General features: G+C 46.2%; 1 protein-coding gene across 1 annotated transcript in view; it reads right to left on the bottom strand.

Moving 5' to 3' along the window:
• The window catches only part of GRIK5 (glutamate ionotropic receptor kainate type subunit 5), a 72,465-nt gene extending 59,356 nt beyond the window's left edge, over positions 1-13,109 (bottom strand). The window contains exon 1 of the mRNA XM_026681451.2: positions 12,815-13,109. The gene's annotated coding sequence lies outside the window, so the exon portion shown is untranslated. The remainder of the gene's footprint in view (positions 1-12,814) is intronic.
• Between the last annotated feature and the right edge of the window lie 10,525 nt (positions 13,110-23,634).

Genomic DNA, 23,634 nt, shown 5'->3' with positions numbered 1-23,634 from the left:
CACAATACAGAAGCCTGATGATGGCAGATGGGATTCTGCCGAAACGTTGCTACAACTTTAAAAGCACAACTACAATGACGTGGGAAAATACTCGAACAAAGCTGAATACCATACATACATACATACATACATACATACATACATACATACAAAAATTTTGGAAGAATTGGGGATATGGAAGGAAAATAAAAAGGATGAGAAGGAGGGGAGGGGAAAGAGGAATAAGGAAGGGGGAGGAAAAGAGGAAAGGAAGAAGGAAAAGAGGAGGAAGTGGATGGAAGGAAAAGAGGAGGGAGAAGGAAAAGAGAAGAAGGAGGAGGGGAAGGAAAAGAGGAGGAGAAGGAAAAGAGGAGGAAGAGGGTGGAAGGAAAAGAGGAGGAAGAGAAGGAAAGGGGGAGGGTAGAAGGAAAAGAGGAGGAGGAGGATGAAAAGAGGAGGAGGGGATGGAAAAGAGGAGATGGGGAAAGGAAAAGAGGAAATGGGGAAAGGAAAAGAGGAGGAGGAGGAGGAGAAGGAGGAGAAGGAAAAGAGGAGGAGGGGAAGGAAAATAGGAAGAGGGGGAAGAAAAAGAGGAGGAGGAGGAAGAGAAGGCTTCTGATCTTTTTTTTACACTAGATATAAACACATTTATATTTTGCTCCCTTTCTCTAAGGTTCCATCATAGCTTCCTTCTTTCCACAAGCAACCCCTTCTAATCTTGGTTGGAGTGAGGAGGGGGGACACAGTTTGAACCCTTCAGCTTGTGCCCCCTTGCTACGAAAATTGTTTTTTTGTTTTGTTTTTAATTGGGAATTGGACAAAGCCCCCACACATTATAATCCTCAATTTACAACCATTCACTTTAGCAATCGTTCAAAATTACAACAGGAAATGGGAGGGGGGGGGAAGCGACTTATGACTAAACGGGGCAAACTCACTTAACACACGTTTCGCTTTGCAAAACATACAATTCTGGGCTCCTTCGTGGTCGTAACTTGAGGACTACCCGAATTGCAGAACCTCCCAACCGCCTCTGGTTTTGGCAGCTGCAGAAGGAAAATACCGATAATTGAACCCCGGTGCCCAGCAGATTCGACTCACCGACCAGCTGTTTCAGGGCGAGCAAAACTAACAATGGTGCGTACCTCAGTTCTGCCGTCCCGTGGAGCATCCATTGCCTGTCCTATTGATTAGGAACCTGGATTATTCCTCCTGTCATACGTTTAGGACCGAACTTGTATTACAGCCCTTCTCCATAGGAATCCCCCGATTAGCTGCGGGCAAAGCCTTACTAAGAGTTTAATGGGATCAAAGAACTCCTGCCTACAAAGCCTACGATACCAGCACGGGAAGAAGAAGGGTTGCTGAGATAATCAGCTTACCAAAGTGCTGGTTATGCCAGCTGCCTTTTCCAGATCTAACCCAGTATCTTTATCGAACAACACAGAGGCATAAGACTCGCGGAGTAGTAACTGGTCTGCCGTGTGTGATCTGCGTCCACCTGGGGTTCAGCGAGGATGAAAGCTTACCTGGGTCGCTTTGGCGAGGCTGCTTTTTCCAAGAGGCCACTGGGCTTTCTTCGTTTGGCCTTGACGGCGTTTCGCTTCTCGTCCAAGGAGCTTCTTCAGTTCTTCGGTCAGAATGGAAGAAGCTTCTTGGAGGAGAAGCAAAATGTCTCCAAGGAAAAACAAAGAAGTCCAGTGGCCTCCTGGAAAAAGCACCTTTGGGACAACCATGACCTGGAGTCAGCAGTGTGCAGCAGCAGCCAAAAAAGCCAATGCAATCCTAAATTGCATTAACAGAGGGATACAATCAAGATCAAGTGAGGTACTAATACCACTCTGTAAAGCCTTAGTAAGACCACACCTAGAGTACTGCATCCAGTTTTGTTCACCACATTACAAAAAAGATGTTGAGAGTCTAGAAAAAGTGCAGAGAAGAGCAACCAGGATGATTTGGGGACTGGAGGCTAAAACATACAACGAACGGTTGCAGGAACTGGGCTTGGCTAGTCTAGGGAAGAGAAGGACCAGGGGAGACAGGACAGTGGTCTTCCAATATTTGAGGGGCTGCCACAGGGAGGAGGAAGGGGGTCAAGCTATTTTCTAAAGCGCCTGTAGGCCAGACAAGGAATAATGGATGGAAACCGATCAAAGAGAGATTTAACCTGGAAATAAGGAGAAACTTTCTGACAGTGAGAACAATCAACCAATGGAACAGCTGTGAGAGCATCATCACTTGAGACCTTCAAGAAGAGACTGGACTGCCATCTGTCAGAAATGGTGTAGGGCAGGGTGTCCAACCTTGGCAACTTTAAGCCTGGAGGACTTCAACTCCCAGAATTCCCCAGCCAGCTTTGCTGGCTGGGGAATTCTGGGAGTTGAAGTCCTCCAGGCTTAAAGTTGCCAAGGTTGGACACCCCTGGTGTAGGGTCTCCCACTTGGGCAGGGGGTTGGACCAAATGACCTACAAGGTCCCTTCCAATTCTGATTATCTGTTAAGTTGTGGGATGACTGAGAATCTTCATCGATCGCCTTCACTCCTATTCTATGGAATATTTTTTCCCCAGAGGGGAGGGGTGCCCCCTTTTTCTTGGCTTCCCAAAAGGGGTTTAAACATGGTTCTGGGGGCCTTGCATGCACTGTAAGGCTGGTTGTTGCCACGAGAGTCCTCTCTTTGCCTTTGCAAACTATTTTTTTTAACAGGGTTTAATTACAGCACTGATGATGTTCCCTAGTTGGGCAATGAAACGTCTGCAAGAAACCAACCAAGCTCAGAGATCAGCACGGACCCCCTCTTGTCAACCCTGAGCTGCAAATATTCTCCTTTATAAGGATTTGATTATTCTTGCTTCCTTAAAAACGTTGCTACAATTTTAAATTCTAAAGCCTTAACTTTTTAATTTGTATATACTACAGGTAGTCCTCGACTTACAACAGTTCATTTAGTGACCGTTCAAAGTTGCAGCAGCATTGAAAAAAGTGACTTAGGATGGTTCTTCACACTTACGACTGTTTCAGCCTCCCCCCATGGTCGTGTGATCAAAATTCAAGTGCTTGGCAACCGGCTCGTATTTATGACGGTTGCAACGTCCCAGGGACACGTGATCACCTCTTGCGATGTTCTGACAAAGCAAAGTCAATGGGGAGCCAGATTCACTTAATGACTTAACAACAGCTGTGATTCACTTAACAACAAAGCAAGCAAGGTTGTAAAATGGGGGCAAGCTCACTTAAACAAATGTTTCACTCAACAACAGAAATGTTGGGCTTAATTATGTCCACCCTGTTATCTTGTTTGATGCCTTGTTGTACACCGCCCAAAAATGTGAAATTGAAATGAATAATTAAATATACATCCTAGCTGAGTCCGGTTACCTCAAGACGGTGGGCTCTTTTTAATAGGCCAAATTCTCCCGACACCCCTGAACGGAAAGGATACTCAAGGTGAAGGATCATTTGTAGCTCAACCGTCCTACAGGCATAAACCTATTTCTGAATTGTGCCACGGGGGAAAATTCCAGACAATCTAGTTAACAGGAACAAACCAGTGATAAAGCCGAACAAACATTTACTCAGTGCTACACAAGACTAATACATTCTGATTGATGGCTGAGGGAGAATAAAAATATCGGGGAAAACATTTGGTGCAGCTCATTATCCCTAAAGTCTTTCTTTTCTTAGTCCTTCCAAGTAGAGATGGACTTGCATGAGCTCTTCAGATCATACCTGTCCACCATGAGCTCCATTCTGTCTTTGGATAATCCTGAGACTGTCACACACCTGAGTCAACGGATGAACTTCAAAAAATGGGGGTTGGAACTGGGTTTCCTCCCGTTTCTAATTCAACTCTCAAGATGGAGGCCTGTAGCCTTCTAGAAATTACTCTCCTATAATTCCCAGTATCCCTCTTGGTCTAATGGTTAAGGCACCAGGCTAAAAAGTGGGAGATGGTGAGTTCTAGTTCTGCCTTAGCTGAGAAAGCCAGCTGGGTGACTTTAGGCCAATCAGCAGCAGACAGTGAGTTCTAGTCCTGCCTTAGCCGTGAAACTCAGCTGGGTGATTGGGCCAGTCTTGCCTTGGTATGAAAGCCAGCTGGGTGACTTCAGGCCAGTCGTTCCCTCTCATCCCAACCGACTTCACAGGGTTGTTGTGGGGGAAATAGGAGGAGGAAGGTGTGTTGAATATGTTTGCTGCCTTGAGTTGTTTGTAAAAATGATAAAGACAGGATGCAAACAAAATAAATACATTAAATTAAAAATCCCTCTGTATTAGCAATGTTGGCTGGAGCTTTGGGGGGGTTATGGTAACATCTGGCAGGTTTTAGACTCCCAGTCTCTGCTATATCTAGTCACACCCAGTGCTTCTTCTACTTCACACCAGATTATATTTCCAGGATATTCTCCTATCCTATGTCACCATTTTCCTTCTGAACAACACAAACAGATCCACAGACTGTTTTTTTTTTTTTCATTTTTACAATAGGAGGACGCTCCTAAAACAAAGTAGGTTTACTACTGTATACAATCACGCCACCTTTCCACAGAATCACAATTGTATGAAGCAAATATGGTATTTTAATTTCCTACCGGTATTATTTATCTACAATCCCATAAGTAATATGGAAATGGAAGAATGCAATACTTATTTTCTCTCCCCAATACCAAAATCAGCATTGGATTCTAAAATATCCCTTTCTGGGTCCAATTATTTGTCTAAAAATGAATGGAAATGTTTCTGAAATCTTTTCTTCTCTGGACTGGGGAGAAAGTTGGACTTTCTTCTCTGGACTGAGGAAAAAGCTTTGCTTTTTCCTTGAGGAGCAGGGGTGGGATTCAAATTTTTAACAACTGGTTCTGTGGGCGTGGCTTAGTTGGTGGTCATTAAACTGGGTGGACATGGCTTGGTGGTCATGTTATTGGCTGGGTGTGGCCAACTCAATATCACTCACATCGAGGCACGCATCTCCTCGCCTGGCCTCTTATGACTGTGGGGATGCTGCAACTGTCATAAGTGTGAAAAACGGTCATAAGTCACTTTTTTCAGTGACACAAGCAAAGTACCAGCAAAGGAGGGGGGAAAAACTCCAGAGATGTTCCTGAGACAGGAAGTCCAGTCCTGCCAAGAATGTAATAAGGGTTAATGGAGAGGCAGTTTCTGTAAGCAACACCAGAATGTTTCCTTCCTGCCTTCCTTACAGGATTAGGCCAGGAATTTCTTCTAACAACCGGTTCTCTGAACTGCTTGGAATGTTAACAACCGTTCTAGCGAATAGGTGCGAACTGGTAGAATCCCACCCGTTGAGAAGGCTTCTGCTTTTAAAAAATATTAAGGGTGTGAACACGCAACCCTATATGGCATGGGGTTCTGGATACCTGGGGAGCCATCTCACCCCAATGGGACTATCCTGCCCCACTCCTGCCAGCAGAAAAGGCCTGCTACGGATCCCATCTGCTAAGGAATTCCAATAGGCAGATTCAAGGAGAAGAGCCTTCTCCTCCAATCCTGTGGAACACCCCACCACTGGAGGTGAGAACTACTCCCATCCTTTTTGCCTTGCCAAGAGCTATTAAACATTGGCTTTGCCACTTGGCCTGAGGTTCACCACTGGAGGTGACTGATGGGGTAAGAAGAAGAAGGCCTCAAGCCTTGACAGCTGTCCCTTAGTCCTGTTTTTTTTTTTTCATATACAGTGGAATCTTGGTACTCAACTGCTTTGAAACTCATTGAACTTGGTGCTCAATGCATTTTGACACGAAAAATTTGGCCCGGTACTCATTGTTTGTTTGGTACTCAGCACACAAGCTAGAAATTATTGGTGTTGGCTTCCTTGTGACTCACTACATTATTCCTTATGGGAAAAATTAGGGGGTGGGGAGAGACTCAACATGCCTCCTGGAACCAATTAATGATGAGTACCAAGGTACCACTGTAGTTTTAAATTTTTAATTAGAATTAAAATACTTTATTTGATTAGACACACAAAAGGAAATTGTCTCTGGTGCAGAAGCTCCAAACGCAAAACAACAGAGCAATAATCACCATAATATGATACCAATAAGAGAAGGTAATAATGAAGACTAGAAGAATGAAAATAATACTACAGCCATACAACAGTGTGGATGAATATATTCAGGCATAGAACAATGCTGGATTAGGTGTTCAGCAGAGTGAACGCCTAACTTGCATCATTTTAATATTTTAATTGTTTTTGCCTGTTTCATAAATCTGTAAGTCGACTTATAAGAGAGTTGCCTCATACGGGAGATCTGCAGCATAAAAATTTAATAAATAAATGCTAAAAGAAAATGCATCTCTTTCCCAAGTGCCTTCCTACGACCTCCTCCGAAGGGACGTAAGTGCACTTCGGAGTAGAGAGCCCACCACACAAAAATTTAATGTCCTATTTCACTGAGTGCTTACTTAAACATGCATCGCCACTTCCTTACACTCCCTGCTCCCTGTTTGCATCCATTCATCCAGCCTTCTACTACAGGTTTGCTCTTGAAATCCCAGCCCACAGTTGCCTTGGCTCTCCTCAACGGCCGTGTAAGGGATACTCCTTGCACAAAGGAGGAGTTTTGCATCTTGCTGCAAACTACTCCAGCCTCAGTGGCTAAAGACGGCAGCCACCTCTTAGTCCTACTTTTCTTGGCTAATGTCTGAAGCTTGTTTCTAGAAAAAGAGTGGATTTCACACACAGACACACACACACACACACACACCAGTTACAAAGACACTCAACAGTCCCTTTGTGGATGCAGCCCTGTGCAGAAACCAAAATCAAAATGGCAGAACCCAGCTACTTAATGCTGCGAGAGGTTCTTTAACTGGCTTGGTCCGTCCCTCTGCCTCCCCCCCCCTCCCGGTTCCCAAATGGTGTGAAGCTGGCTTAAAAATGAGCCTCTGAGCTTATTGACACTTTCCAGAAGTGTAGATGGATGGCCTTGTAATCTCCCGTCAGCCAGATCCTCTTTTGCCTTCTTCTTTTCAAGCCATGTCACTGCACAGACATTAAGCAACAACAACACACAGCCCAAAGGAACGCAACAACCTCCCCTTTCCCACCCCGCTTTCACTCTCCCGGAAAGCCCCGGGACAACTCTGACACCAAGGCCATGCTCAATCTGCTGGAACTGTCACACCAATTTGGTGGCTGACTTGGATCCTTCCACATCTTCTCCATGGAGCTGGGTGTCCTCCCCGGAGGGTTAGAGAGAGAGACTAATCCAAGCTAGCAAGAACACAACTGTAACCTTTCCCCCTTCATCTAACAACTGGTGGCCCCAACAGCTGCTCAGCTGGATGCCCTGGGGTGCTGGGTTCAAAGGGGAAGGTGCACAATTTAGTCTAGTGGTCAAGGCACCAGGATAGAAATCAGGCAAGTGTGAGTTGTAGTCTCACCTTAGGCATGAAGGCTGGCTGAGGGGCTTGGGCCAAACATCAGGAAATGGAGAGTTCTAGTACTGACATAGGCATGAAAGCCAGCTGGGGACTCTGGGCCAATCATCATGAGACTGGGAGTTCTAGATCTCGCCTTAGCCATGAAAGCCAGCTGGGTGACTTTGGGCCAATCATCAGGAGACTGGGAGTTCTAGATCTCGCCTTAGCCATGAAAGCCAGCGGGTGACTTTGGGCCAATCATCATGAGACTGGGAGTTCTAGTTCTCGCCTTAGCCATGAAAGCCAGCTGGGTGACTTTGGGCCAATCATCAGGAGACTGGGAGTTCTAGATCTCGCCTTAGCCATGAAAGCCAGCGGGTGACTTTGGGCCAATCACCAGGAGACGGTGAGTTCTAGTCCCGCCTTAGCCATGAAAGCCAGCTGGGTGACTTTGGGCCAATCACCAGGAGATGGTGAGTTCTAGTCCCGCCTTAGCCATGAAAGCCAGCTGGGTGACTTTGGGCCAATCACCAGGAGACGGTGAGTTCTAGTCCCGCCTTAGCCGTGAAAGCCAGCTGGGTAACTTTGGGCCAATCATCAGGAGACGGTGAATTCTAGTCCCGCCTTAGCCGTGAAAGCCAGCTGGGTGACTTTGGGCCAATCACCAGGAGACGGTGAATTCTAGTCCCGCCTTAGCCGTGAAAGCCAGCTGGGTGACTTTGGGCCAATCACCAGGAGACGGTGAGTTCTAGTCCCGCCTTAGCCATGAAAGCCAGCTGGGTGACTTTGGGCCAATCACCAGGAGACGGTGAGTTCTAGTCCCGCCTTAGCCGTGAAAGCCAGCTGGGTAACTTTGGGCCAATCACCAGGAGACGGTGAGTTCTAGTCCCGCCTTAGCCGTGAAAGCCAGCTGGGTAACTTTGGGCCAATCATCAGGAGACGGTGAATTCTAGTCCCGCCTTAGCCGTGAAAGCCAGCTGGGTGACTTTGGGCCAATCACCAGGAGACGGTGAATTCTAGTCCCGCCTTAGCCATGAAAGCCAGCTGGGTGACTTTGGGCCAATCACCAGGAGACGGTGAGTTCTAGTGCCACCTTAGCCATGAAAGGTGGCTGGATGACTTAAGATCAGTCTCTGTCTTTCAGCTCAACCTGCCTCACAGGGTTGTTATTGTGGGGAAACAGAGTGAAGAAGGTGTGGTGGATATGTTCGCCACTTTAAGTTATTTGTAAAATAGATAGATACTGTAGATAGATGATAGATAGATAGATAGATAGATAGATAGATAGATAGATAGATAGATAGATAGATAGATAGATAGATAGATGAAAGAAAGGAAGGAAGGAAGGAAGGAAGGAAGGAAGGAAGGAAGGAAGGAAGGAAGGAAGGAAGGAAGGAAGGAAGGAAGGAAGGAAGGAAGGATAGGATAGGATAGGATTCCTGATGAGAAGGGAGCTGGCCAGCCACACACTGTAGCAAGGCAACCTTCCAATTAAACCAGGAAGAGGGAGGGAATGGTGTGGGATGGTGTGAGAAATACTAAATGCCGGGAAAAGCCCAATGGCAGCTGAAGGAAACGTGGCTCTTCGTTTCCACCCACTATGGAACCTTTAAATTACCCATCATTTTCGTTGGTCCAGTCACGGCCCTTAATTGGCTGTTTCACATCAACTAAAAAAAGCCAGCTCTGTTGTGGGAAAGGGAAATTATGTTCCACAAAGAACACCAGGCATGCAGAAAATGGCTTAGCCCCGGAGAAAGACCACAGCCATCTCCCAGAGATGGCCGGGAATCGCCTATCGTAGAGCAAATGTAACAGACATCATCGCAACGGACGGTGCGGCGTCTTCCCCCCCATGGAGGAATCGGAGGAGAAGGAGACGAAGGCAAGGAGGGTGAAAGGGTGGTTCACAGCAAGGAAGTCACCCACCGGATACGGCTAAGAGCCAGAGAGAGAGAGAGAGAGAGAGAGATGGAATTAGGGTGATAAGAACAGAATGGTATCTGGAGGAGGTAATGGGAAAATAAACTACCATGTCTACTGCAAAAAAAGGTCCAGGGAAGGCATGGAAAGATAGCTTATCAAGTGGCGCTGCAAACACTCACCACCTAACGGAGGTGTACCTTTGGAGGATGATCTGCAGGATAACTAGATGTGGTTTTAGCCATGCTGCAGAGAGGACATTCGTCCCATTGTCTTTGGAGGAAACAGGGGATAGAAAAACAGCAGCAGCAGCAGCAAGCAGCCAAGATTCCCCCCCTCCTAGAAATTTAATTTTTAATACAAAACCACAGCCTGGGGGATAGATCGCTTCAGGCGGATTTGCGGGATTGTAAAAGGCCAGAAACTCACTTTTACAGGCAGAAAAAAACACTTGAGAGAATGGTTCAGGTTGAGGGGAGAGGTTAGCTGACGGGAAACGGGGCAGGATCTCCGGTTGAAAGGAGATCTGGTAGCCGGGTGGGGATTTGTCCCCCAAGAGGCTTGATCTTTATTTCCTAAGCCAGCTAGGGTAGGGATCCTGCTGAGTTCAACAGGCAGGTAATCTGTTCAAAAGGACATCCGTGCATGCAAAATTCCAAAAGGGAGATGCAGCTGTCATTATTCTTCGGTGAGAGATTGAAGAGAGCAACAAGTTGCACTCCAAGTGTTTGGAGAGGGAGTGGAAGAATGTGTATATATGTGTGCATGTGTTTGTCTGCCTGCCTGCCTGCCTGTCTGTCTGTCCTTTCTGGGGCAGGAAGAGGAATTCTAAAGCAACAGTTCCAGGTTGTTGTTTTTTTCAATCGGAAACACGGGAAGCAAAGGGAAAGGAGAAGAAAGAGTTTCAGGCTTAAGGGAATAAGAAGGAAGCAAAGAATAGGGCAGGAGTTTCCACCTATGGAATATTGCTAGAAAGGTTTTAAGGACATAAGAAAGAGTCCTACCTCAAAATTTTTAAGGCCTGTGGTCTTCAACTCCCAGAATTCCCCAGCCAGGATTCTGGGAGTTGAAGCCCACAAGTCTTAAAGTTACCCAGGTTAGACACCCCTGGAATAGGACAAAGGAGCTGAGAACAGGAAACATGTCCAAAGCCCTACTGATCTAGAAATGCTATTACGGTACTACTGTTAGTAAAGCAATGGCAGAGTGGACTAAGGAACTGGGAATTGAAGTTGCTCACACTACCTTATAGTGTGGCTGTGAAGACTGTCACAAATAACAGAATTTCCACCTATGGAATATTGTTAGGAAAGTTTTAAGGACATAAGAAAGAGTCCTACCAAATCTGCCTGAAGAAGGGCCCTTAAAATCCTACTTTTTTAAATTCAAAAATGTGTCAACACTATGATTTTTGAAAAGTCTATAAGCAGAATGTCACACCCTGAGGGTTTCCTATATATAGCCAGTATTAACCTTCCAAAAATGATGTTTATCAGGCTCCCGTTCACACAGGAACACAAAACCAAGCATAGTCTATCTGGAAGGATCCAAGGATTGTCTTCCTTGTTTTTATTAAGCAAGCTAGGTTAGTGGGCTATCCCTCCATCTTGTACCCGTGAGCATTTGTGGGAAGGGGGCAAGTGATATTCTGAAAATCACAACTCCACTGATTCCCAGGACATGAATCCTATAATTTCCATCATTTGTGTGATGGCATCCTAATATATGTGGTTATTACTGGTTCATACGTTCATGGAAGTAACTTCCTTGGCTTATATAGGCAATATGTGATCGAATCCTTCCCTTTAATTAATTAACTCAAAACCCTCTAATTTAAGATTGATTGGATTAGCCCATTTTCTAATATTCTGAGAAAAGGAGAAAATCTTTTCTCTATCCAGTTTCTTCATGCATAATTGCACACATCTTTTTCATGACTCCTCTTCCTTAAATAAGTGACAAATAATAGCAACTTTCCTAAGCAAAAGAGTTGCTTCCTGCCCTGAACAACCCTCTGGTGGATTTGTTACTACAGAGACTTTCTTTTCAAGTCTGTTTAATCGTGATTCGCTAAATAAATCAGAACCAACTGCATTCAAGACAGTACACGGTCACATATTGTACTTTAGAAACACACAAATTGGACTGTGCTGTCCAGACAGTTTAGTTAATGGGACTTGGGATAGTTAGTTTGTACAGGACAGGCAGAATATGGACTCTTGCAATACACCGACATCAAACAAACTGCTGAAAGCCTTAATGGGATGGATGAACCCATCCCCAGAAAGATTCCCAAGAGGTACAAAAAATGGACAAGGGAAACGGGAATACACAGTCAACAATTAAGTGCGTGGAGAGTTATTCTCCTGTGCCAGGGGAAAAAAGTTCTAGTGCTTTGGAACAAAACTTTTGGAACGTGAATTCGCTCTTTCTTTTCCTTCTAAAGCTTTCCATATACATTAAGGACTGGCCAAGGGGGAAGGGGGGAATCAAGTGAAGCGGTAAAACAACCCCCTGCAACTCCCCCCCTCTCCAAATGCAGCTAGTAACTTGTGCTGATTTACTGAAGAAGAGGAAGCAGAGCTGTGGGAGAGGTTAAAAAAAAACCCTGCAATAAATAAGGATCTAAGAATTTCAAGAAGAGCAAAGGCCCCGGTGGCAAAAAGTAGATTTTTGAGGGTGTGGGGGAGAGATTTGAATGAGGAATGTTCCAGCAAGGGGTCTATTCAGCACTAAACTTTAGGCCTAAAAGCCTAAACCGAACAGGCCACTTCAAGCATCCCTTCTGAATGTTCACAGAAAATCCTATCGCCCATCTCAGTCTGCCACCTTTCCCACGACCAAGGTAGGCCGGTCAGAGGATGGAGGCCCAGTTCAGGCTGGCGGTGGCACGGAGGCCCCAGAAGAGGCTGGCTAGAGCTTAGGGCCAACCGAGGGGGAGAAGGGAAGGGCTCCTCGGGCTTGATGATGGAGCCGGAAAGGCAGGCCAGGTGATGCAAGGGAAGGAGACCTCAAGGAGTCCTAGGGAGGAAGACCTGACACTAAGCACAGGTCCCTTTCGAAGAAGAAGAAGCGATGCTCAAGGATGACCATTCACAGCTGTTTCCCCAGGGGTGGGGGAGGGCAGTAGCCAGGCTGGCAAGATCAGGAGGGGATGGGGAAACTGAGGCACAAGAAGGTGGACAGGCCGAAAGGCATCTGCCAAGGCTACCCTTCCAACCCTGCATTTCTTTTTCTCCCCCTGCAAGAAACCATTTCGCCCACTACCACCCACCCACCCCCTCCCCTCCCCTCCGGAAATTTTTTCCCCTCCTCCAGAACGGCTTCCTTAAATCTGCCCCCCCCCCAACAAGTCAACCCTCCCTTCCTTCCCATCACCCCCGTCCCCCAAACCCCTACAAGCAAAACCTCCCCTCAGTTTTAGGTGCACCTGTACAGCCTTTTAAACACCGACCGGATGCCATAAAAAACCCCAGACGCTTCCACAGCCTCCCTTTCCCCCAAAAAAAGATAAAGTATTTCAGACTTACGGAATCCGTGAACTGCGCCCCCCCAGCCTCCTTCTCCTCGCAACTCCTTTCTTGGATGGGGGTGGGGGGAGAAGCCCCCTTTCCTTCGGCGGTCGGTTCTGAGGGGGAAGGAGAAGCCCAGCGGTCCGTCTTTGCCTCAGTTCTCTTCTCGGGGGGAGTGTGTGTGTGGGGGGGAGGTTTGAGCTTTCTCTGGGAAAGAGAGCAGTCACAGGCCCCCACCGACCAGCACACTCCCTCCCTCAACACTCACACGCGCGGGGGCGCGCGCGCAGACACACGAGAGAGAGGGAGAGAAACCCACGCGGGGGCGCGCGGCATCCGTGCCAATTCCTCTCCCTCAATGGAGAATCCACGAAGAACTCCCGGCTCCTTCCTCCATCTGGAAAGTCCCCGACGCCGCAAGGCTTGGGGTGGGGGTGGGGAAAAGGGGGGGTGAAGGATGTCGGCTGGAGAGGACGGGAGGCTCGGAGCGGTTGCCGACGGATTTCGGCTCTTCCTTCTGCCACCACCTCTACCCGCCGGCCGCTCAGGCCCGAAGTCTGTGGGACGCAGCGAGTTCGGGGGGAGAGAAGGAGGATGGGGAGGGGGATTAATCAGACGTCTCCGGAGTCAAAGCGCCACGAGACCCCTCCGGTCCAGGGGGGAGAACCGTCCGTAAAAAGGAAACTCCCCATGTCCGACGTTCCAGGATGCTGCATCGCCCCTTTTCTTTCCTGGGGAGGGGGCGGCAGCCGCCCCCTCCGCCTCTCCCCTTGCCCTGAATGCAAGGCGGTCGCCCCCCCTTTTTTTTCTCTCTCCTCCTGCTGGCGAGAGCAAATGTTGATCTTCTGCAAATTGGGTGGGGAGCGACGCAGCGCCCCCCGCCCTGCTCTCTCTCTCTCTCTCTCTCTGTCTTTCCTTCCTTCTCTCTTTCCCCTCCGCTCCGCCGGCGAGTCTTTCTTCCCGGGGCTCCGCGGCGGTGGCGGCGGCGGCTCGAATCGATGGCGAAGCTGTTTAATCCGCGGCTCCACCACGTCGGGCTCGCCCGGAGCGGGTGGCGGGAAGGACGGACGGACGGACGGACGGGAGGCGAGCTCGCTCCGGTCGGTCGCCCCTCCCCTGCCTGGTCCTACCCCCATCTCCGAGCCGGGCGGGGGAGGACGGAGGCTACGAAGACCGGCTGCCCAAACCGCAGCAGCCCGAGCGCTCCTCGCTTTCCGACGCCCCGCCACCATCCCCGGCCAGCTGCGGCGCCCGGGGAGAGGCGGGCAATGGGGAGCGGGGCCGAGGGAGGGTCCCTGCCGGGGACACGGGGGCGGGCAGCAAAGGACGGAGTGGGGGCGAGGGCCGGGTTGCAAGAAGCGTTGGCCGGCGGCAGCCTCGCTCTTTTGCATCCGGCTCCCGCTGCGGGGCGGGGGCGAAGGGGGGGAGCGCATTGGCATGCGCTGCGGTGCTTCGCCGGCGCGCGCACAGAATCCTGATGAGGCGCCGCCGGGCCGCTGCAATCCGGAGTCACTCCGGCAGGACTCCCGAGAGCGGCTGGGCTCGGTTCCAGCAGGCACCTGTGGCTGGCTTTCCCCGCCCTGCCGGCAATAGCACTAGCGATGGCGTTTAGACGTATAGAGCGCTTTGCAGGCCTCTCGGAGCGGTTTACAGAGTCAGCCTGTTGCCTCCCAATGATCTGGGTCCTCAGTTGACCCACCTTGGAAGGATGGAGGAGGGGGGAGAGAAAGAGAGAGAGAGAGGAAGAGGGAGAGGGAAGGGAGAGAGAGGGGAGGAGGGAGGGAGGGAGGGAGAGAGGGGAAGGGAGAGAGGGAGGAGAGAGAGAGGGATGGAGAGAGGGGAAGGAAGGGAGAGGGGAAGAGAAGGGAGGGAGAAGGAGGAGAGAGGGAGGGAGAGAGAGGGGAAGAGGGAGAGGGGAAGGGACAGAGAGGGAGGAAGAGAGGAGAAGGGAGAGAGGGAGGAGAGAGAGGGGGAGGGAGAGAGGGGAAGGAAGGCAGTGGGGAAGGGAGAGAGAGGGGAAGGGAGGGAGGAGGAGGGAGGGAGAGAAAGAGGGAGAGAGGGAGGGAGAGAGGGGAAGAGGGAGAGGGGAAGGGAGGGAGAAGGAGGAGAGAGGGAGGAAGAGAAAGAGAGGGGAAGGGAGGGAGGGAGGGGAGGGACAGAGAGAGAAGAGGCTTGAAGTGGAGTGTGCCTCTGAGCATGCGCAAAGCTTCCTCTCCCAGACCCCGCATCTGAAAACCCGCAGAAACCATGAACGCCATCCAGCCCCCCTAAATAAAACCCTTTTGCAGACCCTTGAGCGCATAGCGAAAACCTGTCTTACTTCAGGGGATGAGAAGGGCCCTAGCTGAAAAGACCAGAACCCTGGTTCTTCATAAACAGTGTTACGATGTCTCTGGTTGCATGCAATGTAACAGTCAAGAGACAACATTTTCTCTGAGGCCAAGCCTTGATGAACACATGGGAGAATCAAAAACCCACACCAGAAATGGTCGGATTCAGTATGAAGCTTTTTTGGCTGCTAGGTTTTACACCAGTTTGGCTAACTCCGTGGTCCAAGTGAAGTGTGCAATTGAATGTTTCCTAGGGGCTGGCAAATAGCCTGCTCCATCTCCTTTATGCTCCAAGGGCTCTAAATGTACTATTAGGAAAAAAAAACGTTCAGTTCGGTGGCTTTGGGCCCTGGTCACAGCAGGATTCTGCTTCGGCGTTCTGTGTCTCCGCTTTATAAATTACTACTTAGCTAATCATAATGAGAGTGATCCAGTTACCCTTGAACCACCAATCACATCATGCACACTTAACTATATATTATGGGAGTTCCCGGTTTAAACGGCAAGAGAAAGGGTATTAGGCAGAGGTGGCAAAAGAGGAAATCTAGCCAACTTTGACTGTGGTTTTTACTGTGGGTTTATATCTAGGGCCATTTTTATCATTTTAACCCGTTGCAACCCACCAGGAGGGTTTTGAGCCGGGTGAGCTATAAAACCTGTAAAATCTCCAACAGCCAGGGGCTGCGATCTGTGACCGTTTGATCGTTATCCTTTGTGATCTTAGATCAGCCATTGGTAGATATGTGGACATGACCCTTGTCTTTCCTGGCTGGTTAAAGGGACGGGACAAGGAGGTGGGTCTATGCCAAGGGGTCTCCAAACTTGGCAACTTGTGGACGTCCGTTCCCAGAATTCCCCTGCCAACATGCTGCTGGGGAATTCTGGGAGTTGAAGTCCACAGGTCTTCAGGTTGCCACGGTTGGAGATCCCTGTCAGCTTTGGAAACGATAGTTGAGAGCAGATGCTTCTACAAGGCCACATTTTTGGGCCTGGGGAAAATGGGAGGAGGAATTTCTTGGAGTGTATGCGGTTAGACATAATAACATTCTTTTTCTAAGTCAAGGTCATGTAATTCTGCACATAAGTGAGGGGAAGTCTCAAGTTGGGATGGATGGTGATTGGGGCATGTGATGTGATGGTGGGTGCAGGGGGTGAATTTGTAATTTTTACTTATTGCAAGGAAACCTGGAACTTTCAGATTCGGGATTCCCCAGTTGTGCCAGTTACTATCCAATTAAAACAGAACTTTTGAGAAGATGTCTGTTTCTGAGTTATTTGTTGGAGTGGAGGTTTTCTGGAATGTTGACACCCTGGTCTACACTGTCCTGAAGGCCCATCCTAATCTGCTCTTCCTGGTTAGCTACCATCCTATATCTAATGTCTCCTTTCTGAGGAATATTACGGGGGGAAATGTGGTGGAGTGATAATTAAAAAAAGAGAAGCAAATTATCTGGACCTCTTGTGAGCAGGTTTCTGTGCCAGTTCTAAGCTCCATAATTGGCCTCACGGATGGTCTTTGGTGGAACTTAGAAGGAATGTTGCCATCTCTGTAGTACTGGATCCTCTGGGAGCCTTGAGGCTGTCATTCATAGCTTCCTTCTGAGCCAATTTTGAACACTAAGAGGAAAGTATAGTATATAAAATCATACATTGCAATGTCCTACCTGTCAATGAATACTTCAGCTTCAACCATAACAACACAAGAGCACACAATAGATACAAACTCAAGGTTAACCGCACCAAACTTGATTGCAGGAAATACGACTTCAGCAACAGAGTGGTCAATGTTTGGAATACTCTACCTGACTCTGTGGTTTCTTCCCCAAACCCCAAAAACTTTAACCTTAGACTGTCTATTATTGACCTCACCCCTTTCCTAAGTAGGGGGCGTGCATAAGCGCACCAACGTGCCTACCGTCCCTGTCCTATTGTTTCTTTTTTATTTTTCTTATATGTATCCATTTCATGTATTCATAACTATGTTTATACTGTATTTATACCTATTACTTTGTCAGTGATTGACAAATCAAATCAAATAAATGAATGAATGAATGAATAAAAATAATAGTGCCGAGATCAGCAGTTCTCCTGCTTCCTGTGTGGACCAACCCAAGCAGTGATTCCCGGAGGGAAGAAGCCTGTCCCTGCAGGCATTGCTTCTTGGGGTGGCACGGAGCTCCCTTCTTCTCTTTTCCTCCTTAATGCCTGCGTGAAGCAACTGGGAGAGGTCACCCACCAGTTCAGTGAAATTCAAGATGCTATCTATCAAACTGTCTGGGCTGGAGAGAAGCTGCCCATGCAGCCTCAGCAAAACCTGAATGCCCGGCCGAAAGTCCACCCACAAGAAATAGAATACAGAATAACAGAGTTGGAAGGGACCTTGGACCTTTCCTGCTTAGGCAGGAAACCCTACACCACTTCAGACAAATGGTTATCTAACACCTTTTTAAAAACTTCCAGTGTTGGAGCAGTCACAACTTCTGGAGGCAAGCAGTTCCACTGATTAATTGTTCTAACTATCAGGAAATTTCTCCTTAGTTTTAAGTTGCTTCTCTCCTTGATGAGTTTCCATCCCTTGCTTCTTGTCCTGCCTTCTGGTGCTTTGGAGAATAGCTTGACTTCCTCTTCTTTGGGGCAGCCCCTGAGATATTGGAACGCTGCTATCATGTCTCCTCTAGTCCTTCTTTTCATTTCATTAGACTAGACATGCCCAATTCCTACAACGTTTTAGCCTCCAGTCCCCGAAACACCTTTGTTGCTCTTCTCTGCACTCTTTCTAGCATCTCAACTTTTTTTTATATATCATGGTGACCGAAGCTGGAGGCAATTTTCCAGGTGTGATCTTATCAAGGCATTATAAAATGGTATTAACACTTCACATGAACTTGATGGTATGGAAACGGGGTCCAAAACAGGCACCCCCTTTTCCCCTTCTTTGCAACAGCCTCCCTTCAAAGGCAAAGGTGCCTCCCTCCCTCCTTCCCTCCCACGGCCCCCAAAGGCTGCTAAAAACAGCTGTCCAGGGAGGCCTGCTTTACAAGTTGTTAGTGCCAAGCGTAAGTGTTATTCTTTCTTTTGCATAAAGTTATGCTTTGGTTTTACGGCCGGTTGCTTTGGCTCTGGCGCCTAAGATCCTCGAGATAACGGGTAAATAAATAAATCAGGGGACCCCCCCCCCCAGAGCAGTCCTCATCGAGAAGATGGAATGTTTAATCAGAAGCGCACTATTCAAACAAATGACTAATGGAACAAATAGCATAGCTCAAAGTAATTTGAAAATCCTCCTCTTGTTCAAGGCTTTTGTACGCCACAAGAGGAGCAGGTAAGGAAATAGGTTAGTTCAAATGTTAGCAAAACATTTCAAGATTTAATTAGCCAGGTTGCTTGAAAGGGTAGGTGACCAATGAACTGAATTCGAAGCTGAATTGTAGCTCAGGGTTAAACTGTGGGGTCCCTGGTGCTCTCTGAGCTTGGTGGTTTTCCTGCCAGACGTTTCGTTACAAAACTAAATAACATAATCAGTCCTGAAGATGTTACCGAGTTTGGTAACAAAACGTCTGCAGGAAATCCCCCAAGCTCAGAGTGCACCGAGGACTCCGCAACAAATGAACTGATGCAATAGCAGTGTTTCTAATAAAAAAGCCTAGGCGAACCAGTTGGGACATTTAAAATGTTTGGCAGAGACACCCAGAGCTAAACTGAGCTTTCAGGAATGACATTTTTATTCCAGCAGCAAACTGACAGATTTAGAGACAAGAAATACTTCTGACAAGCAAATGACAAAAAAAACACTACATTGTAGTGTAGTTTAGTCTGACCCTAGAGAAAAACCAGTTTTATCGTTGGCAGATGGACAGATGATTATAGAGGAGTAAACAAACTGCCAGTTTGCTGTATTTTCGTGGGGGAATTATAACGCTAATAGGGTACAAGAGTTAAGATTTAATTGCACTTTTGTAAGTTCTTAAGAATATGCCCATTGTCAGAATGATGTACATCAAACTGAGAGCTTGAAGGAAGGTGGGCTGCTCACATACTGGTTTTTCAAATGTGGCAATTTTAAAATGGTGGACATCTCCCAGAATTCCTTTGTTAGCATGTTGTGGACTTCAACTCTCAGAATTCCTGCAGCTGTCTGCTGGCTGGGGAATTTTGGGAGTTGAAGGCCACACACCTTAAAGTTGCCCGAAGTTGAGAAACACCGGTCTAAATTAATAAATGTGCAGAAATTTAATTCCTGGGAGAGGTTTTAAATATCACAGATCAACATCTTGCTTAGTTGTATCTGACGAGTCTTAAGTAGAATGAAACCGGTCATACGGTGTCAGCTTCCTGATGTTCATACATTATGTTAAATATATGTGTGGTCATCCATATCTGCTCCAAACTAAGGCTCTTTAACAATGGTTAAGTGGAAGAGAGAAAAACTGTGGATTGTTACCCAGGGTTACAGCGTGTGAGCCTTTTTCATTTAATAAACTCGGTGTATCTTCCCACGAGTTTCATGTCTAATTAAATTCCAGGGTCTATATAGCCCTTTTGACCAGTCCAGCAGGGAGAGTTTTACTTTTTTAATCTTTAAACCATACCTTTTCATAGAGTTACAAAGTGGTATCCTACCACGGAAGAGGTAAGGACGGTACCCATCCTGATTAAAATCTGTACATATTTACCATCAAGTGGTTTACAGCTGGAGCAGTTAACCTGTGCCATTTAATTAGCATCATTAATTTAATAGGTGGCGCAAAGGCAGAAGGCTGGGGAGATTTAAAAAAAAAAATCCATCAGCCTTAATCTGTATATAATGCCTTCAGATATACAGGCAACTTCCGTTACTGTGCAGGTAATCCTCAGCTTGCGACCACAATTGGAGCCAGAATTTCTGTCACTGAGCAAGGTGGCTTGCCCGATTTTACATCCTTTTTTGCGACAGTTAAATGAATCATTGCGGCTGACTGAAAAGGTCACAAGTGGTGATGACATGACCCCAGAAATTCTACATGCCAGTTGCCAAGTGCCTGGATTGTAATTACTGTGCCAGGCGCATACAATTTTTGGGAGTTCTAGTTCAGTAAGGATGTAGACTTCACTCCCTGTTCTTCTGTAGAGTAGGTGTCTCCAAACTTGGCAACTTTTAAGACTTGTGGACATACTGGCTGGGGAATTCTGGGAGTTGAAGTCCACAAGTCTTAAAAGTTGCCAAGCTTGGAGACTCCTGCTGTAGAGTAACCCACATCTTTGACAGGCAACATCCAGCATGGCTACCATTCAGTCCTATTCTTGCCCTAAACAGGAATGACAGGAAAGTCAACTTGCCTGCAGAAAAAAAAGGAGAAAAAAAAAGAGCATGTCATATTAGAATTCTGCCTTTCATTGATCTGGGTAATTAAAGCCAGTTGCAGAAAGGTTGAAATCCATGTTGTACAACATCTCTGACATGTGCAAGCAGACGCCACCTGGGGATACCGCATTAAAAGACCAGAGCGGATCACTTTGCTTTCAACAGCTATTAATGCCAAATTATATAGAAACCCAAAGTCGTCGTGCTCTGAACGGTCCTATTTTATCCCTGCCTTCTTCTGATTTGCTTTTGCGATGGAAAAAGGAGGGAATAAGGCTGCAAGACTTACTTACACACACACACACACACACACACACACACATTTTTCCTACCTCTCCTTTCTGCCATCCTCGTCTCTGCCCCTCCCTTTACAAACTTTTTTTTCCTCCTCTGCCTTTCCAGCATTCCTACTATTTGCATATTTGGAATGTTTGCACTTTTTTTTTTTTTCCAAACGTGCAATTTTTGGAAAAAGTGCATATTTTGCCCTTTCCAAATATTGCATATTTGGTGCAGAGAAGAGCAACAAAGATGATTAACGGCCTGGAGACTAAAACATATGAAGAATTGCAGAACTGGCTAATCTAGAGAAAAGGAGTAGGAGGGAGATGATAGCAGTATTTCAGTATTTGAGGGGCCGCCACAAAGAAGAGGGGGGGTCAACCTATTTTCCAAAGCACCAGGAGGCAAGAAAAACAACGGTAGATGGAAACTAATCAACGAGAAAAACAACCTGGAATTAAATGGAAATTTCCTAGGTGAGGACAATTAACCAGTGGAACAGCTTGCCATCAGAAATTGTGGCTGCTTCATCACTGGAAGTTTTTAAGAAGAGACTGGACAGCCACTTGTCTAAAATAGTGTAAGGTTTCCTGCTTGAGCAAGGGTTGGACTAGAAGACCTCAAAGTTTCCTTCTAGCTTTATTCTAAATTGAAACTGAACTATGTGAAGCTCTCACACGTCCATCAAAGACTCATCAAAAAGGGGGAGCTCCTCATAGTTAAACATAGGTGCGTCCCTACGCCTTTGATGTATAGGTTGTCTCAAAAGTTCTCGTCATAGAAATGTGCCTTTTGTTTTATAATACAGGTAGTCCTCGACTTATGACCGTGTGAAAAAAAAAATCATAACTGCCATTGCTTGCTGGGGTATTCTGGGAGTTGAAGTCCACACATGTTCAAGTTGCCAAGGTTGAAAAACACTGGATTATATTTCTCTCCAAAGTCTCTTCACAGCTAGATTCAATGATTTTCTAAGTTACCAAGCATATTGCCTCATTTTGAGGAATAAAGAGTACTTCAGCTGGATGTGTTATAAATCACAGGTGAACCAAACATCTAAGAACCCATTTCTCTCATGTTCTCAATTATGTGATCAAAAGGAAAACATCATGTACCGTCTGTCATTAAAACCGTATGAAGAGAAAAGAAAAATGCACAGACCTCAGAGAACGAACAAATCTTTAAACAAAAACATTTTTAAAAAAGAAAACAACGAACTAAACAAAAGGGAAATCTCATTGTAAATTTAAGTAGGGAAAGAAACCCTAGTTAAAAACCAATTGAATCATTATTAAAAGGACGTATCTTCAATTTTCAAAGTAATTTAATTTTTAGACAATGCATTGAACCAAGACAAAATGGAACCATATTGTCCAGTCTTGTATCGTATTTAGTACAAAACTTATTTAAAGCCTCTGAGAGCTAACAAATTTGGTGAAGCCAAATATGGAACACTTGCATTCTGCCAGGAGACCCTAAGTCACCTTTTTCACAATAATTCAGTCTTCATCTAAAGTCTTTCAGTCTTAAGGACTTAAAACTGCTCTGGAAAATGTGTGTGTGTGTGTGTATTCAGGTATTTTCCCACTTCATTATAGTTGTGCTTTTAAAGTTGTAGCAACGTTTCGGCAGAATCTCATCTGCCATCATCAGGCTTCTGTATTGTGTTTGTCTGAGTCAGACTTTTACAGTTGTTTCAATATATATATATAAAATTTTTATATATATATAATATATAATATATAATAAAATATATATATATTATATATATTTAAATTAACTTCTTTAATCCTTGACTGGCAAGGCTGAGCAAGGGTATAAGACCTGCTACTTTCCTTGAAGTGAAAGAAAGTTCTCCCCCAGGCCCTGAACATATCCATGGAAAATTTTTTGCTTCAGTGTGTTTCTAAAGCCTGCGTTGCACTGATGTTACCTAGTTGGGTAATGAAATGTCTCAGGACAACAACCAATTTCAGAGAGCACCAAGGACTACTGTATGTCTATTTCTTTCGTAAACTCAATGATCATCCAGCAAAGACAGCCTTTTTTGGGTGATGCTCTAAAATCTGTTGCTGTTTTATTTATTTATTATTTGTTTATTTATTTAATAGCTGCCCACTTGGTGATTCTGAGCAGCATACAGCCTTACAAATAGTATAACAGAAACCACCACCCCCACATCCCCTCCATGGCAACAACAAACATAATTGTACAAGCCCCTTATTCTGTTCTAAGGCCCACTGAGAAAACCATACCTTGAGGGCTCATTATTATAATATTTATTATGTTACTATTCTGTACTGTACTCTACATATTGGAGAACACAGTTCTTCTTTCCAAGCTCAGTAACATCTGCTCTAAGGCATTCCTTCAAAAAACGTTAAATGTGTTCCACTGAACTGGAAGATTCACAGACAAGTGGAAATGTATAGAAGCATAAGCTAAGGGAGCAAACAGGAGAAATGAGAAGAATGATCACAACAGAATCCTTCCAGCAGTTGTGACAAAACCGAACGTTTATCATCAAAAAATAAATAAAAAAAATAAAAGCACAAGAGGAATTGCTCTGCCACTCTGGGAGAATGGAATACTTGTTATATGAAGATCCAAAGGCAAATGTTATTTGATCCAATCCATATTTAGCATACTCTGCCTTTCTGTCTGGTGCCCTCAGCACCATGGCCAGCTCCTTTGCCAACCAAACTACTGAAGAGGAACTGGTTAACCGCTAAGATTTCCACCTTAGGGCATACCGTGGCATGAACCTTTCTCTACTATTCTTCCCATGCCAGATTAAGAGGTCCTTGTCCTCCCAGTTACATTCACTCATCTTGTGTGTGGAAACAGGAAGGGGTAGAAGAGGAAAAAACAATGTGCTCCAAAAG

This window comes from Notechis scutatus, chromosome 8, assembly GCF_049901735.1.
Source record: "Notechis scutatus isolate UNSWTSFEM ecotype Mainland chromosome 8, rNotScu1.2, whole genome shotgun sequence".
NCBI lineage: Eukaryota > Metazoa > Chordata > Lepidosauria > Squamata > Elapidae > Notechis > Notechis scutatus.
The sequence above is the reverse complement of the archived record's forward strand: the minus strand, read 5'-3'. Positions and strand labels throughout refer to the sequence as shown.